The sequence below is a fragment of the Paramisgurnus dabryanus genome, chromosome 21, assembly GCF_030506205.2.
Source record: "Paramisgurnus dabryanus chromosome 21, PD_genome_1.1, whole genome shotgun sequence".
Classification (NCBI taxonomy): Eukaryota; Metazoa; Chordata; class Actinopteri; order Cypriniformes; family Cobitidae; genus Paramisgurnus; species Paramisgurnus dabryanus.
The window spans coordinates 33,447,970-33,464,992 of record NC_133357.1 but is presented as its reverse complement, the minus strand read 5'-3'; the positions used below and the strand labels follow the sequence as shown (position 1 = coordinate 33,464,992).

The following is a 17,023-nucleotide window of genomic DNA, read 5'->3' as shown; positions in this document are numbered from 1 at the left end:
CAAAAAGTCATAGGAAGTATATACGTGGTTGTGAGGTATCTGAAAAAATATAACCACTATAGCAAATAACACGGATTGAAATCATACATTGCGCTGATATATTTGTTTTTAATCATCAACGAACACCACAAACCACTCTGTGAGTAGCACAGTTTTGAAAATGAATGTTAAGTGTTGTTTTAATGACATGTTTGTGCATGGCCCTTGACCTCAATTCTGAAGCAGTCAAAAGACGCTTCTAAACAAGTCAAAAAGTCAAGACACGACCCACTGTCAAAATTTCAGTGTCCATCACTGTAGTTCATCCAAAACAAACCAGAAATGAGACTCAAAGTGTTAAATACCGGAATTATCCTTTAAGACTTTTTTCTTTAACAAAGCATTCACATAATTAGTAAATTATACTTATCTCGCAATAGTTAGCTTGTACAGAACAAAACATTCACATAACTGGTCTGGGTAATTTACTAATGCCGCAATAGCTAACCTGTCTGGAACTGAGCATATATTAAAACACAACACTGTGTGACACTTGCATTATTACGCTAATAGGATTTTGTTTCTCTCTCCCTGTCTCGTCCTCAAACCCGAGGACATTGAGACAAACAGACCCAGTTCCGGCTGCCGTGGAGGTCAACACAGCACTGATCATCTGGCCTCCCTTCAACGTGATGCCCAGACGATGCCTGACCACCGACCACCAACGGTATATATGTATATGTATATGTATATCTTTTCCTTCTAGGACTTTTTGTTACTCCCTGAGGTTTGTCTCCTAGGGGGTTTTTCAACCCATGGAAGTCAACCAACATTGGCTTAACTTAGCACCCTCTTGTATATGAGACATTATTAATTCGCTTGCTTGTAAAGTTTTATTCATAGCCGCTGTATTTTGATACTTATATTGTCTGTCGAATTTTCTATGTTTCCCCTGCTTCTTTTAATGTAAAGCTGCTTTGAAACAATTACAAATTGTGAAAAGCGCTATATAAATTGAATTGAATTGAAATGTCTCTTTTCTGTTTTACAGATGCAGTGAGGGAGCGATTCCCCAACATCGACGTGGCAGAGATCTGGGCCCTTCTACGGAGGAAGTGCAACAATGACAGCTACAAGGCCTCTAGTAGTTAAAATCAGAGCTAGATGTGCATATAGTACAAGTTGTTCGCAATTGTTCTCTTCCCGGCATTTCAAAGAAAGTCGACTGTTTAAGGTTCCCCATTTTGCCAATATTTGTATTTTTGTGTGTTACTTTTGTGTCAATAATAAAGATCCTTTTTTGAAATGCAGTTTGTAATCTGTTTGTGTGCATTTGAACTGAATTGTAATGTAATACACATGTAGTGTAATACCAACATTCATGCTTAAGTACAACAAAATGGGGATAAAAGTACAGATGAAATATACTTAAAATATAAAAAATACACTTTAATAATATTGCACTGAAAGTACGTGTCTATGATGTTTAGGTTGTAATTGAACTTCACTTTAAAGACATTATTATTGTCATAGTGGGACACTTTAAAAGCACTAAAAATAGTTAGGAAGTGCATTTGTAGAGCACTTGAAATATTACAGAGGCATACTAAATTAACATAGTTTATAGTAATTATAAGTATGATAGCAGTATGCACAAAATGTACTTAAACACAACTATAATTTGTGCTGCAATGGCTTTTTAAGTGTATTTCCATTAAAATGGCAATACAATGCAATTGTATTGTATGTCACGACTGGTTTTAACAAAAGAGAGAACCCAAACGCAGACACAACTGAAATACAACACTAGAGATTAATTAAACACAAAAACCCACGTGGGGGTAAAACAGATAACTAAACACGGATAATAAACACAGAATCAGGAGTCAGAAACACGGACGACATGAAACTCTGACTGAAGACAATGAACGCGCACACGACAGAGAACGAGAGGGCAATATAAAGACACGACATCAATGGGGAACAGGTGAACATAATTAATTACGTAAGACACGAGTACATAAGGGAGTAGGGTGAAAGTGACAAGACACTGGGAACACGTGTCACATACATGATGTGAAAACACACGTGTTCCCACGTAAACACAATGCTGCCATAGCCTTGCCCTCTAACATCCGACCTGGATAATAACCAAGGTCAGGCAAGACCATGACAGCCACAAAACATTGGGAACACGTGGAAGCCACACATACTATATGACTCCACATGTTCCCACACAGAACATAGTACTGTCATGGTCTTGCCAGATGTACTCAGACATGGATCTAGCACAAAAGATCTGGCAAGCCCATGACAGTACCCCCTTCTTTAAAGGTGGATACAAGACACCTACAAACCTAACATCAAACAAGAGGAACGAGGGACTGCACAACAGAAGACAACCATGACAACATCACAATAAACAACAACGGTAAACAAACATACGTGACAAACGGGTTGGGGTGATTTAACAAAAACAGAACATCATGAAGGGGTGGTGGGGCAATAACAAGGGGAAACAGATGTCCAGAATGTGGAAAATGAGTCCTGAAACTCTGCTGAAAAGCAGAGGAGTGGCATGTCCCGGGTTGCGCGGTTGGCTGCGCAGACGGCTGTGCCGGTGGATGACGTGTCTGTGGCTGCGCAGGTGGCTGCGCCGGCGGGTGACGTGACTCCGGCTGCGCCGGCGGGTGACGTGACTCCGGCTGCGCCGGCGGGTGACGTGACTCCGGCTGCGCCGGCGGGTGACGTGACTCCGGCTGCGCCGGCGGGTGACGTGACTCCGGCTGCGCTGGTTGTAGTAGCGGCTCCAAAGCCCCCTTCGTCCTCCTCCTCCGTCTGGAGACCGGTAACGCAGGACGAAGATCGGGTGCGGGCGTAGTCTCCAGCACCGGCGAGGCGGAAGTCGTCCTCCCCAGCCTGATCGCCCCCGTGAGGATACCCCCTAGCTTAGGGGCGGGTGAAAGAGGTCGGGCAGTCTCAGCTGGTCCTGGTGGTCTCTGTCGTTCAGCGAGGCAGTCTACCAAATCCCAGTAGGACAGCTGGAGTAAACTACCTCGCTCCCGTATTGGTGGAGGGTCATCCATACCCGCCACCAGATAAGCGCTTGCCAAAAACTCCGGGTAACATCCCTTCCTCTTCTCAACCGCCCGGGCGTAGTCATTAAGGGGAAGCCCCTTCTGCGGTGGGAAGGGACTACTGCCGGAGAGAGTCTGGTTGGCTATCGAGGACCACCATTCCGGGTCCGACACACACTGCATGTTGCGTGTCCGCTGGGTTCAATTAGGCGCGTTCATTCTGTCACGGCTGGTTTTAACAAAAGAGATACTATATGACTCCACATGTTCCCACACAGAACATAGTACTGTCATGGTCTTGCCAGATGTACTCAGACATGGATCTAGCACAAAAGATCTGGCAAGCCCATGACAGTGTAAGTGTGCTTAATTACTCATAAATCTAGATTTTCAGGAGTGTATTTTAGTGCACTTGAAGTTTAAAAAAAGTTGTTCCATTTTAGTATACTATTTACACTTGAAGTGTAATCAAATAGGTGTTAAGTTGAAGTTAATACATAATTGAGTACACTTAACTATACTTTGATTTGACAAAAATAGTACAAAATATAGTTAGTACACTTTTTCAAAGTATATTTTTTATAGAATTTTTTTTCACCTGGGATTTGATCACATTGTAAAGGTTTAATGTAACTGCATGACAGGATATCATCTGATCACATTGAAAAGGTTTAATATAACTGTATGTAAGGTAACATCTGATCAAATTGTAAAGGTTTAATATAACTGCACGACAGGTAACATCTGATCACATTGTAAAGGTTTATTATAATTGCAAGACAGATAACATCTGATCACATTGTAAAAGTTTTATGTAACTGCATGAAAGGTAAAATCTGATGACATTGTAAAGGTTGAACAAAATTTCACGACAGCTAATATCTGTTCACATTGTAAAGGTTTAATGTAACTGCATGACAGGTAAAATCTGATGACATTGTAAAGGTTGAACAAAATTTCACGACAGGCAACATCTGTTCACATTGTAAAGGTTTAATATAACTGCATGACAGGCAACATCTGATGACATTGTCAAGGTTTTATATAATTGCATGACAGGATATAATCTGATCACATTGTAAAGGTTTAATTTAACTGCATGACAGGATATTGTTGGAGAAAATGTATTTCTTATGACATTTTTGAAGATATTATGTTACCATTTATGCAGGGACGTGCACAGGGGGGTTGCTCAGGTTGCCCGGGCAACTGCCCATATGCCCTTCTCGACTCAAGTTGCCCTTCCGAGGTAGAAATTTTTTTTTACTTTTACTTCGTTTACACTATGCAGCGTTCCTTCGTTACTGTATTAATTACGAAATTTGTATTTTATTTTTAAATTGCTATCTTGTGTTTCTGGCGCATTCGCGAATTAATGACTCGTTTGAGTCGATTCCTTACAAAGTTTTGCAAATAAACGAGTCTTTTGAGTCGATTCTTTACAAAGCGAATGGGCCAAACGTTTAAATTGGTTCGCGAATCAGTTTGAATGAATTGTTCAGATCGCTGCAAAAACGGAATCGTCCGAAGCTGTTTTACTCGTAACCTATGTAGAAACACGCAGAATATAACCATTTTTGGGTGACGTGGAAATGAATTTACCAATCTTTTAACTAAAAGCAAAACTTCACACATGTACCCACGCGACCTGTTCGTCGTCAGACACAGTTAAACGCGTGCAACCTCCAGAAGCATTGTAGCACAGATTGAAGAAAATCCATCGATGATTGACATCTGATTCGCTGTATACTGTACTGTATATGATGTAAGTGATTCTAACAAAACACACGTGACATGACAACGTAAGAAAACATGAGTTTTGTCTAAAATCATTTTTATGTAAGTGTAAACTGTCAATGCCTCAGACCATCTTAGGAGATTTCTAACTTTATACATAGTGAATGCAAAACTGTTGTCAGCTTACTTGTCTGATATTTCAGCTATAAGCTACATCATCATTGAGACTAGAGTTAATTTGTTAATTTGAAATGCTTGTCTATTCTGTGTTTGTATTCTTTTTTCTGTACTGTTTGTGTATGTTGCAGTTTTACACATACTGTAGAAGTGCCCTTCATAAGCATTCTTCTGTTTGTTGTGGAGTCAAGAAATGTCTAAACATTTAAAGATGAACATGAGACAAAAGTACAGAATCTGTCACATTATTTTTTTTTAATGGTCACTGAGCTGTGTCCTGATTGTTTACACATGAAAAGCATAAAATGTGTAGGATCAGTTTGATTCACGTATGTGCATTTGTGTACAACATACATAAGTCAGCATTTAATGCTGTTGTTCTTTGTTGTTAAAGCATGTATGTGTTGAAACATAAACAAAGGTTAATAAAATGTGACATTCTAAACTTCTGACATACTGATACTTATCTTACCAATTTCTGGTCTCCACAGCAAACAGAAAAATCTTGTCTTTACAGTTCTGATACTTATGGAGGGCACTGTATTGTGTGTGTGTGTGTGTGTGTGTGTGTGTGTGTGTGTGTGTGTGTGTGTGTGTGTGTGTGTGTGTGTGTGTGTGTGTGTGTGTGTGTGTGTGTGTGTGTGTGTGTGTGTGTGTGTGTGTGTTTGCGCGTGTATATCTAGATTTATTTTTTCATCAGTAACTAGTAACTCTCTACTTGAGTATTATTTTCATTGCATACTTTTTACTTCTACTTGAGTAATTATTTATTAAGTTACTTGTACTTTTACTTGAGTAAAGTTTTTGGATACTCTTTCCACCTCTGTTAAAATCTTCATGAATCTAGGCTGAGTTTGCCACGTTTAAGCCTAAATAATCAGACAGATAGCAGCTAGCTACAGCTTGCAGATAGTGATGGCCAAACGAGGCTTTCTGAACCACTGAGGCTTTCCAGCCCATTGGTTCGCCAAAAGGTTCGTTTACCCGAAGCCTCATGAAACAATGTGCTCTCTAGTGACACCTGCTGTGCAAAGCAATGAATCGCACACAAATCTATTCATTTTGAGCAACCAAATTGTCATGGTGTGGGCTTTTGAATAAAGTATATTAAATAAATTATTTAGAGTGCAATAATGTAGTGCTTATTGAACTGGGGGTGCAATAGTGCAGTACTTATGGGACTGGAAATGTGGAACAGCAAACTGCAACACGGAAAAGTGTTTACTCCCAGGTGAAAAAAAAGTTGTATTTAATGTATTAAAAATACACTTAAAATTTAAGTAATATGTTTTTAGTGCATTTGTATTCCCAACGTGCTTATTTAAAGTGTATTAAAAATATGTTAAATAGCTTTTCAATGTATTTCAAAAAAGTGTACTACAAGTACGTTGGTAATAAATATATGCTTAATTACACTTTTTAAAAGTATGCTAAACTCAAGCATACTTTTAATTTATTTCTAAAAAGTGCACTAGAGTTAAGCTGGTAATAAATATATGTTTAATTACACTTTTTAAAAGTATGCTAAACTCAAGCATACTTTTAATGTATTTCTAAAAAGTGCACTAGATGTAAGCTGGTAATAATTATATCTTTAATTACACTTTTTATAAGTATGCTAAACTCAAGCATACTTTTAATGTATTTCTAAAAAGTGCACTAGAGGTACGCTGGTAATAAAAATATTTTTAATTACACTTTTTACAAGTATGCTAAACTCAAGCATACTTTTAATGTATTTCTAAAAAGTGCACTAGAGGTACGCTGGTAATAATTATATCTTTAATTACACTTTTTATAAGTATGCTAAACTCAAGCATACTTTTAATGTATTTCTAAAAAGTATACTAGAGGTACGCTGGTAATAATTATATCTTTAATTACACTTTTAAAAAGTATGCTAGACTCATGCATACTTTTAATGTATTTCTAAAAAGTGCACTAGAGGTACACTGGTAATAAATATATCTTTAATTACACTTTTTATAAGTATGCTAAACTCAAGCATACTTTTAATGTATTTCTAAAAAGTATACTAGAGGTACGCTGGTAATGATTATATCTTTAATTACACTTTTTACAAGTATGCTAAACTCAAGCATACTTTTAATGTATTTCTAAAAAGTACACTAGAGGTACGCTGGGAAAAAATATATGTTTAATTACACTTTAAAAAAGTATGCTAAACTCAAGCATACTTTTAATGTATTTCTAAAAAGTGCACTAGAGGTACACTGGTAATAAATATATCTTTAATTACACTTTTAAAAAGTATGCTAAACTCAAGCATACTTTTAATGTATTTCTAAAAAGTGCACTAGAGGTACACTGGTAATAAAAATATTTTTAATTACACTTTTTACAAGTATGCTAAACTCAAGCATACTTTTAATGTATTTCTAAAAAGTGCACTAGAGGTACGCTGGTAATAATTATATCTTTAATTACACTTTAAAAAAGTATGCTAAACTCAAGCATACTTTTAATGTATTTCTAAAAAGTACACTAGAGGTACGCTGGTAATAATTATATCTTTAATTACACTTTAAAAAAGTATGCTAAACTCAAGCATACTTTTAATGTATTTCTAAAAAGTGCACTAGAGGTACACTGGTAATAAATATATTTTTAATTACACTTTTTATAAGTATGCTAAACTCAAGCATACATTTAACATATTTCTAAAAAGAGCACTAGAGGTACGCTGGGAAAAAAATATATGTTTAATTACACATTTAAAAAAAAAGTATGTTAAACACAAGCATACTTTTACAGAAGTTTTAGTGTGTTTAGAAAAAAACATATATTTTTTTAAACATGTACATTAATTTTAATAGGCTAACATTGCAATTTCAACATCATATCATTGAACTTGCATTATATATTGATTTTACAAAGTTAATCCACATAAATTTGTTAGTGTTTATATTCAAACAACACACGTGACGGACGTGACTAAACCTCATTGGTTCTTGGGATTCAGTACGTCACATTGGCTTCCTGATTCAGTTGTTCGATACACAACGTGCGTGATCGTTGGTAAATGTGGATTAAAAGTTGAAACTAAAACTGTTAAATTATATATAGTGATAATCAGAGGACTTGGCTGAAACAACGCGATTCACATGGATTACTTCGGCGATGTTTTTTATTGCTGTTGCGATTAACTTTTTGAAATGTGAGCAGTTTTTAAGTATCAAGTGGATCTGACATCGAGGGGAAATATACGTTTCTTGGATTTCATTAAAGTACATCGGTTTTTGTTTGAAGATGAATGAGAGAACATGAGGGTAAGTTAAGTGATGACAGATTTTTGCTTTTTATTTTTAGTGAACTATTAAATAAGTAGAACTTTTAGTATTGCAGTATGTCTTAATTTTAACCCAGCTTCTTAAAGCGTGTATGTTGTGTGGCTTTTGGAACATAACGTTAAATTTTTTTTGTGAGTAAAGTTAGGCATTTCATTTCTCTTGTTGTATTTCAGAAATCATAACAGCCTGTCTTTTTTTAGCACAGCGGCATTCAAATTGACCAATCAGAGCCGAGAATATCTAATAAGTCGAAGTAGAGATGAACAGATGAAGATACAGCCCGTAAAAATACTTATTCTTGGTGGTAAGTTTTTAGTTCTACAGTATTTGTATAACATTTAGATAACTTTTACGTTTTTCTAATGCTAATGTTTAAAGAGTAACTAAACCCTAAACCAACTTTTTTAGTTAATGATCTGTAAGAATGATGCTTTATTAGTGTAAGTTTTTTGACATTTGGATATAAAGTGTTTCAATACTACAATATATGTTGTAAAAACGTCTGAGTGCTGCCCTCTTCAGGTTGAACGGTGGCTACTGGCAGGGCTCGAAATTGCGAATATTCAGTGTTCTCTCCAACGTTACATAACCAATCAAATTTCACCATTAAGTTCTTACGTTTAATGAAGACCGCAGATTGGCTAATATGAGCGTCAGTCATTCCTTGTTGCCCTGCTACGTTGGTACGTGAAGCGCGAAAATAAGACGCACCGCGAGCATGACGAGAACAAGCCGACTACAGCCAATGTTACTACTGTAATTAATGACGACGATCCGGATTCAAATGCGACTCCACCACCGGAAAATAAGACTTGACGTTAAACCTTTCAGAGAGAGTGGCTTAAAGATTTCGAGTGTCTCCCCTATGAAAATGGCTCGATGTAACTTACTTTGCTTACTGTAAATCCTGTAAAACGGCGTTGGTGGCGGAATCAAAACATTTTAAGTGCCAGACCTTGCTTAAACATGGCGAAAGTGCTAAAAACACTAGTAGTGTCATGACAAATGTGTTCATTATTAATGGAGACACCGACCTGTCTGTCATAGAGTGTTTGATAGTGTATGTGCGCATGCGCTGGTGAATGGACATCCAACAAACATCCTTGTGGTCCATGTTGATGTGGAACACGACAATGTTGATGGTATGTTTTTATAAAAAAATATATTTTTAAAAACATATTTAGTAGTAATAGCATCCTGGTAATGCAGTTATCAATACCAATATTAGCCTTCTATATTAAGCCTTCTATATTAAGGTCACTTTTGTAAATGTCCCAATTAATCAGTGTTTTACGTGTTTGCTAGATTTTCTATTGTAATCTTAATCATTTTACCTGTAATCTGTAATTGGTAAATTATTATTGCTATACTATTTCAAAAGCAGTTGGGTATTAATTTAGGAATCTATGCAGTAAAAAAATTAAATAAAAGACTGGCCATAAATGCTGGCCATAGGATATGTAAAGCCTGGTGGTTGCATTTTATTGTAATAAAATAAATCTATAAACATTTATATTGTAGTTGTGGTGCTTTTTAATTTTTGGATGGATGCGCCTACATTTTTGCTGGTGCTCCTAACTCTTTAAAGTTGTGAGCACCAGTGCTACCAAAAAAAAGTTAATTTTGAGCCCTGTACTGCAGTTGAATTTTCCTATTGGATGTTGGACCGGACACTTTTAGACAACATTACAAAGACAATAATATATTACTAACGTGATTAGCCTGCTGGACGAACTGTAAAAAACAGCACAATCTAAGCACTGCTAGTACAGGCTAGCTGAATATATCTTAATGATTACAGAGATAACACATAAAACTTGCAACCTTTCTCAGTTTGCACATCTGGACAATTCTTCACACATCATAGGTTGTAAATTTGGGTAAATCCAGCAAACAAGTAATTTTAGCGATTCTGCTGTCACTCTGCTTTAAATCTCCCGCATCAGAAACTTAAGAGCAGCCTTGAGTCAATTGTGGAAGTTAAGCGTGCATAGAGTCCATTGGCATGACTTCTGATTTCCTTAAATCTCCTTAAACAGAGGTGAACTTTTCTTGTAAGCAAGACCACAATAGACATGTCAATGGAAAATGCCCTTGGTTAAAATAAAACACAATTATCAAAGTAAAGAATATCCTGTAATACACACAGGTTGCATTATATCAGTGTCAGTGAGTTAAGCCTCCTATAACCCTTTGTTCAATGTAACTTGTAGAGTGCCATGTAGCGATGGATCAAACGGACACTCATGTCAAGCTTGATGAGGACACAGTCAAAGCTTTAAAAGGTAAACTGAGGAGTTAACAAAATTCTAATGCATATGTTCATTAATAATTGGTTAATTTTGTATATATTCTGTTTCCTTTTCACAGACCTTGTGATTAAGTCTTCAGTGTCTGAATGGCAAGAAGAAGTGACCCTCCATATAAACGTGACATTTAAACTGCTCTGTGTTTTGGTTCAGCCATTTGTAGGTTTATCTCGAGTAAGTTCAAATGCACTTCTGCATTTGTCCAGTAACTTTTTGTTTAGAGAATTACATCATTATGATTATATAATTATTCAATGGTTGCATATTCATAGTGTACTTTTCATATTGATGTATTAATGTTCCACAATTTGATAAAAGTAGCTCATTGCATTTCACTGATCTTTGTTTTATATTGTAAAATCATTTCAATAGCAGTAAATACATACTTAGTTGTTTCTTTAACATTTAATTAGTTGTTAATGATGGAAGAAACCGGTTCGTATGTATGAATACAGAATAGGTATCATTTTAGAATGAGTTAAAACATGTTTTGGTGGCAAACATGCAGGTAAAATAGTACATGTATAACATTCTAATAGTAAACTTGACTGTAATTCAAATGTCACATACAGTACATTAGAAATGATTTATTTTATGTATACAAATGTGTGGGCAATATATTATTATTTCATTTTGTATGCTATATTATTTATGTAATATTATTATATCTGAAATTATTAAATTACATTTATAAATGTTTAAAAGGTGGGTTCAAATGTGCTTCAAGTTGTAACTGAATACAATTTTAGAAAATAGCACAGTTGAGTACACTTAGATTGTCTTAAGTTTGTCTTAACAAGTACTAAATACTACTTTTTAGTATATTAAGCACAATTTACTGCACGAAAATAAAGAGCTTTTGGTAGCTTAAGGTTGTGAACTTAAAGTGTATTTTAGTGAACTTTTTCACCTGGGAATACATTTGGTATATTATTTTAACATACTACTAGTATATTTTAAAGTAGATTCGTAAATGTTTAAAGGTGGGTTCAAGTTGTAATTAAAGATATTTTTTAAATACAGACCTAGTATGTTAAAATTACATTTTAGTTCAACTTCATGGTGTCTCAAAAAAGCACAGTTGAGTACACTAAGATGGTTTTAAGTTCATCTTAAAAAGTACTTAATACTACTTTTTAGTATACTAAGTTCAAAATTAGTGTGCGAAAATAGAGCACTTTTAGTATAATGTGGAAAGTGTACTTAAATAGTGTATTTTAGTGAACTTTTTTCACCTGGGAATACATTTGGAATATTATTTTAACATACCATTAGTATACTTTAAAGTATATTTAAAAATGCTTAAAAGTGGGTTCAAGTGTACTTCAAGTTATAATGAAATATATTTTTTTAAATACAGACCTAGTATGTTAAAAATACATTTTAGTTCAACTTCATGGTGTCTCAAAATAGCACAGTTGAGTACACTAAGATGGTATTAAGTTCATCTTAAGAAGTATTAAATACTACTTTTTAGTATACTAAGTTCAAAATTAGTGTGCGAAAATAGAGCACTTTTAGTATAATGTGGAAAGTGTACTTAAATAGTATATTTTAGTGAACTTTTTTCACCTGGGAATACATTTGGAATATTATTTTTACATACCATTAGTATACTTTAAAGTATATTTAAAAATGCTTAAAGGTGGGTTCAAGTGTACTTCAAGTTATAATGAAATATATTTTTTTTAAATACAGACCTAGTATGTTAAAAATACATTTTAGTTCAACTTCATGGTGTCTCAAAATAGCACAGTTGAGTACACTAAGATGGTATTAAGTTCATCTTAAGAAGTACTAAATACTACTTTTTAGTATACTAAGTTCAAAATTAGTGTGCGAAAATAGAGCACTTTTAGTATATTGTGGAAAAGTGTACTAAGTGTACTTAAATAAAGTGTATTTTAGTGCACTTTTTTTTCACCTGGGCTGGTTTTTATTTAGAAACAAAAGTTTTTTAACAGTATTTGGATTGAGGCGGTGTCTGTTTTTAGAAAACACCCTTTCACAAAGCACCAATGAGGCTGGACAACATAAGAAGGTCAGTGCCAGCTTATATAAATTGGAGCTTCCCCAGGTGAAAAAAAAGTGCACTAAAATACACTTTATTTAAGTACACTTAGCACACTTTTCCACAATATACTAAAAGTGCTCTATTTTCGCACACTAATTTTGAACTTAGTATACTAAAAAGTAGTATTTAGTACTTCTTAAGATGAACTTAATACCATCTTAGTGTACTCAACTGTGCTATTTTGAGACACCATGAAGTTGAACTAAAATGTATTTTTAACATACTAGGTCTGTATTTAAAAAAAATATATTTAATTATAACTTGAAGTACACTTGAACCCACCTTTAAGCATTTTTAAATATACTTTAAAGTATACTAATGGTAAGTTAAAATAATATTCCAAATGTATTCCCAGGTGAAAAAAGTTCACTAAAATACACTATTTAAGTACACTTTCCACATTATACTAAAAGTGCTCTATTTTCGCACACTAATTTTGAACTTAGTATACTAAAAAGCAGTATTTAATACTTCTTAAGATGAACTTAATACCATCTTAGTGTACTCAACTGTGCTATTTTGAGACACCATGAAGTTGAACTAAAATGTATTTTTAACATACTATGTCTGTATTTAAAAAAAATTATTTCATTATAACTTGAAGTACACTTGAACCCACTTTTAAGCATTTTTAAATATACTTTAAAGTATACTAATGGTATGTTAAAATAATATTACAAATGTATTCCCAGGTGAAACAAGTTCACTAAAATACACTATTTAAGTACACTTTCCACATTATACTAAAAGTGCTCTATTTTCACACACTAATTTTGAACTTAGTATACTAAAAAGTAGTATTAAGTACTTTTTAAGATGAACTTAAAACCATCTTAGTGTACTCAACTGTGCTATTTTGAGACACCATGAAGTTGAACTAAAATGTATTTTTAACATACTAGGTCTGTATTTAAAAAATATCTTTAATTACAACTTGAACCCACCTTTAAACATTTACGAATCTATTTTAAAATATACTAGTAGTATGTTAAAATAATATACCAAATGTATTCCCAGGTGAAAAAGTTCACTAAAATACACTTTAAGTTCACAACCTTAAGGTACCAAAAGCTCTTTATTTTCGTGCAGTAAATTGTGCTTAATATACTAAAAAGTAGTATTTAGTACTTGTTAAGACAAACTTAAGACAATCTAAGTGTACTCAACTGTGCTATTTTCTAAAATTGTATTCAGTTACAACTTGAAGCACATTTGAACCCACCTTTTAAACATTTATAAATGTAATTTAATAATTTCAGATATAATAATATTACATAAATAATATAGCATACAAAATGAAATAATAATATATTGCCCACACATTTGTATACATAAAATAAATAATTTCTAATGTACTGTATGTGACATTTGAATTACAGTCAAGTTTACTATTAGAATGTTATACATGTACTATTTTACCTGCATGTTTGCCACCAAAACATGTTTTAACTCATTCTAAAATGATACCTATTCTGTATTCATACATACGAACCGGTTTCTTCCATCATTAACACCTAATTAAATGTTAAAGAAACAACTAAGTATGTATTTACTGCTATTGAAATGATTTTACAATATAAAACAAAGATCAGTGAAATGCAATGAGCTACTTTTATCAAATTGTGGAACATTAATACATCAATATGAAAAGTACACTATGAATATGCAACCACTGAATAATTATATAATCATAATGATGTAATTCTCTAAACAAAAAGTTACTGGACAAATGCAGAAGTGCATTTGAACTTACTCGAGATAAACCTACAAATGGCTGAACCAAAACACAAAGCAGTTTAAATGGAGGGTCACTTCTTCTTGCCATTCAGACACTGAAGACTTAATCACAAGGTCTGTGAAAAGGAAACAGAATATATACAAAATTAACCAATAATTAATGAACATATGCATTAGAATTTTGTTAACTTCTCAGTTTACCTTTTAAAGCTTTGACTGTGTCCTCATCAAGCTTGACATGAGTGTCCGTTTGATCCGTCGCTACATGGCACTCTACAAGTTACATTGAACAAAGGGTTATAGGAGGCTTAACTCACTGACACTGATATAATGCAACCTGTGTGTATTACAGGATATTCTTTACTTTGATAATTGTGTTTTATTTTAACCAAGGGCATTTTCCATTGACATGTCTATTGTGGTCTGGCTTACAAGAAAAGTTCACCTCTGTTTAAGGAGATTTAAGGAAATCAGAAGTCATGCCAATGGACTCTATGCACGCTTAACTTCCACAATTGACTCAAGGCTGCTCTTAAGTTTCTGATGTGAGAGATTTAAAGCAGAGTGACAGCAGAATCGCTAAAATTACTTGTTTGCTGGATTTACCCAAATTTACAACCTATGATGTGTGAAGAATTGTCCAGATGTGCAAACTGAGAAAGGTTGCAAGTTTTATGTGTTGTCTTATCTCTGTAATCATTAAGATATATTCAGCTAGCCTGTACTAGCAGTGCTTACATTGTGCTGTTTTTACAATTCGTCCAGCAGGCTAATCACGTTAGTAATATATTATTGTCTTTGTAATGTTGTCTAAAAGTGTCCGGTCCAACATCCAATAGGAAAATTCAACTGCAGTACAGGGCTCAAAATTAACTTTTTTTTGGTAGCACTGGTGCTCACAACTTTAAAGAGTTAGGAGCACCAGCAAAAATGTAGGCGCATCCATCCAAAAATTAAAAAGCACCACAACTACAATGTATATGTTAATAGATTTATTTTATTAAAATAAAATGCAACCACCAGGCTTTACATATCCTATGGCCAGCATTTAAAATTTGGTCTTTTATTTTATTTATTTTACTGCATAGATTCCTAAATTAATACCCAACTGCTTTTGAAATAGTATAGCAATAATAATTTACCAATTACAGATTACAGGTAAAATGATTAAGATTACAATAGAAAATCTAGCAAACACGTAAAACACTGATTAATTGGGACATTTACAAAAGTGACCTTAATATAGAAGGCTTAATATAGAAGGCTAATATTGGTATTGATAACTGCATTACCAGGATGCTATTACTACTAAATATGTTTTAAAAAATATATTTTTTTATAAAAACATACCATCAACATTGTCATGTTCCACATCAACATGGACCACAAGGATGTTTGTTGGATGTCCATTCACCAGCGCATGCGCACATACACTATCAAACACTCTTTGACAGACAGGTCGGTGTCTTCATCAATAATGAACACATTTGTCATGACACTACTAGTGTTTTTGGCACTTTCGCCATGTTTAAGCAAGGTCTGGCGCTTAAAATGTTTTGATTCCGCCACCAACGCCGTTTTACAGGATTTACAGTAAGCAAAGTAAGTTACATCGAGCCATTTTCATAGCGGAGACACTCGAAATCTTTAAGCCACTCTCTCTGAAAGGTTTAACGTCAAGTCTTATTTTCCGGTGCTGGAGTCGCATTTGAATCCGGATCGTCGTCATTAATTACAGTAGTAACATTGGCTGTAGTCGGCTTGTTCTCGTCATGCTCGCGGTGCATCTCATTTTCGCGCTTCACGTACCAACGTAGCACGGCAACAAGGAATGACTGACGCTCATATTAGCCAATCTGCGGTCTTCATTAAACGTAAGAACTTAATGGTGAAATTTGATTGGTTATGTAACGTTGGAGAGAACACTGAACCTGGGACAGCAGCACGCAGCATCACAATCTAAATCAAGTCGCACCACAACAAAATGGGCAGTCGCAGAAATGCTCCCAAATATATTTTAAATATTTTAAATATTCGCAATTTCGAGCCCTGCCAGTAGCCACCGTTCAACCTGAAGAGGGCAGCACTCAGACGTTTTTACAACATGTAGTATTGAAACACTTTATATCCAAATGTCAAAAAACTTACACTAATAAAGCATCATTCTTACAGATCATTAACTAAAAAAGTTGGTTTAGGGTTTAGTTACTCTTTAAACATTAGCATTAGAAAAACGTAAAAGTTATCTAAATGTTATACAAATACTGTAGAACTAAAAACTTACCACCAAGAATAAGTATTTTTACGGGCTGTATCTTCATCTGTTCATCTCTACTTCGACTTATTGGATATTCTCGGCTCTGATTGGTCAATTTGAATGCCGCTGTGCTAAAAAAAGACAGGCTGTTATGATTTCTGAAATACAACAAGAGAAATGAAATGCCTAACTTTACTCACAAAAAAATGTAACGTTGTGTTCCAAAAGCCACACAACATACACGCTTTAAGAAGCTGGGTTAAAATTAAGACATACTGTAATACTAAATGTTCTACTTATTTAATAGTTCACTAAAAATAAAAAGCAAAAATCTGTCATCACTTAACTTACCCTCATGTTCTCTC

General features: G+C 34.3%; 2 long non-coding RNA genes across 2 annotated transcripts; one reads left to right on the top strand and one right to left on the bottom strand.

Moving 5' to 3' along the window:
- The first annotated feature begins 7,659 nt into the window (after positions 1–7,659).
- Positions 7,660–11,614, top strand: LOC135775996 (uncharacterized). Its single transcript, XR_010544001.2, has 4 exons — positions 7,660–8,260; positions 8,482–8,585; positions 10,495–10,566; positions 10,652–11,614. It is a non-coding gene; the product is annotated as an uncharacterized lncRNA (long non-coding RNA).
- Positions 11,615–13,661: 2,047 nt separating this feature from the next.
- LOC135776153 (uncharacterized) lies at positions 13,662–16,812 on the bottom strand. Its single transcript, XR_010544080.2, has 3 exons — positions 16,686–16,812; positions 14,603–14,674; positions 13,662–14,517 (listed from the first exon to the last, which is right to left on the bottom strand). It is a non-coding gene; the product is annotated as an uncharacterized lncRNA (long non-coding RNA).
- Positions 16,813–17,023: the final 211 nt, after the last annotated feature.